We start from the raw sequence: 1,621 nt of genomic DNA, 5'->3' as shown, positions 1-1,621 counted from the left end.
AGGTTGCCGCCTGCAGTCCTGGTTCTTGGCTGCAGCAGTTAGGTTGCCGCCTGCAGTCCTGGTCCTTGGCTGCAGCAGTTAGGTTGCCGCCTGCAGTCCTGGTTCTTGGCTGCAGCAGTTACGTTGCCGCCTACAGCCCTGGTTTTTGGCTGCAGCAGTTGGTGCATATCCCCTCCCTAGTGTCTTATTACAGTAGTGGTGACATCTGGTGCACTCACCGGCCTGGGCACTATACAGGTTGAATGTAGGAACAGGGACTAGGCACGTGACGGCGACGAGGGGAAGGACTTGTATAGGGACGTTGGGGAACCCCAAGGGTTGGATACAGGTTAGGGTCGGGGCACCTCCTATCGGCTATCGGCCTTCCTCCCTTCTTTCATCCCTGTGACCCTTTTTTGCCTTTTTATTTTTTCCTGATTATTTTTCATGTTGTTCTAATACACATAAAGGAAATAAACATATAACAAGATGTGGAATTTCCTGCAAGAACTGCTGCATCTTCTGGAACAATTTCAAGGGTGCCAACACTTTCGGCCATGACTGCAGCTGTATTGTGTATTGTGGATGAATGTCTCCTTTTAAATTTGCAGGATTTTTCAGGTGACTTTTTTTGTGTGTTTTAGACTTTTTGCCGATGTGTTAAATGACTTGGCGATATTTATGGAAATCTTGGCTCCCGTCTTCCCATCATGCTTTACTCTTACTGTGTGCACGGCCGGAGTATTTAAGGTATGCCCCTATCTAGGTACCGTGTGCACCGCCCTGTCCGTTTTTCTTTTTGGATGCACTTACCTATGTTCCCTGCAGTGCATTGTGGGAGTGGCAGGAGGGGCGACCCGTGCGGCACTGACGGTGCACCAGGCCAGGAGAGACAACATGGCTGATGTATGTGCAAAGGATGGGAGCCAGGTGAGCCTCGGACCCTCGTGACACCCCCCCCCCCAATCCCTGCCATCGTGGCTGAACATTACCGTGCCTGTCTCATCTCTCACAGGAGACGCTGGTAAATCTGGCCGGACTTCTCGTCAGTCTCTTGATCGTTCCATTGGTGTCTGACAGTTTGTGGTGAGTTAACCCTGGGTTGAAGAGCTGACACTCTACGTAAACAGGAGCAGAGAAAGGGTTTGGTTCTATCTTACAATGAGCCATAGGGGCCGCTATCCTGTGTCCGTGGAGCTGATGACCGCAGCACAGCACCTGTGGATTTACACTGGGACAGCTTCTCCCCCAGATGAAAGGAGGACGGAGCTGAAATCCCATGGGACGATGGCTCGGGAGAGGAGCGATAAGTGTGATAGACGCCATCTGGTCACTCCCTGCAATCTGCCGTCTATAATGACGCAGATGTTTAAAAAGGTCACGAGAAGAGACCAAAGCCTTCCCAACAAGAACTAGCTTACTGACAAGTCATCTGTAGACGTGGAAAAATACGTGGCACGGAGCAGATCAAGCAATCGGATGGTCTTGTAACTTACCCTGCAACAGAGCCTTGAAAACGTATTCACACCCCGTGACCTTTTCCACATTCTTTCACTTACACTCACAAACTTAAATGAATGTCAGCGGGATTTTATTTGATATCAAAACAAAATACCAGTACTTGTGACGTGTGAAGGAAAGC

The 1,621-nt window shown here is 49.8% G+C and overlaps 1 long non-coding RNA gene across 1 annotated transcript; it reads left to right on the top strand.

Annotated features, from left to right (window-relative positions):
• The first annotated feature begins 626 nt into the window (after positions 1-626).
• LOC142282652 (uncharacterized) lies at positions 627-1,075 on the top strand. Its single transcript, XR_012744517.1, has 3 exons — positions 627-729; positions 808-909; positions 995-1,075. It is a non-coding gene; the product is annotated as an uncharacterized LOC142282652 (long non-coding RNA).
• Positions 1,076-1,621: the final 546 nt, after the last annotated feature.

This window comes from Anomaloglossus baeobatrachus, unplaced genomic scaffold (genome assembly GCF_048569485.1).
Source record: "Anomaloglossus baeobatrachus isolate aAnoBae1 unplaced genomic scaffold, aAnoBae1.hap1 Scaffold_5161, whole genome shotgun sequence".
In the NCBI taxonomy this organism is placed as follows: Eukaryota; Metazoa; Chordata; class Amphibia; order Anura; family Aromobatidae; genus Anomaloglossus; species Anomaloglossus baeobatrachus.
This window is presented reverse-complemented; position numbering and strand designations above follow the sequence as displayed.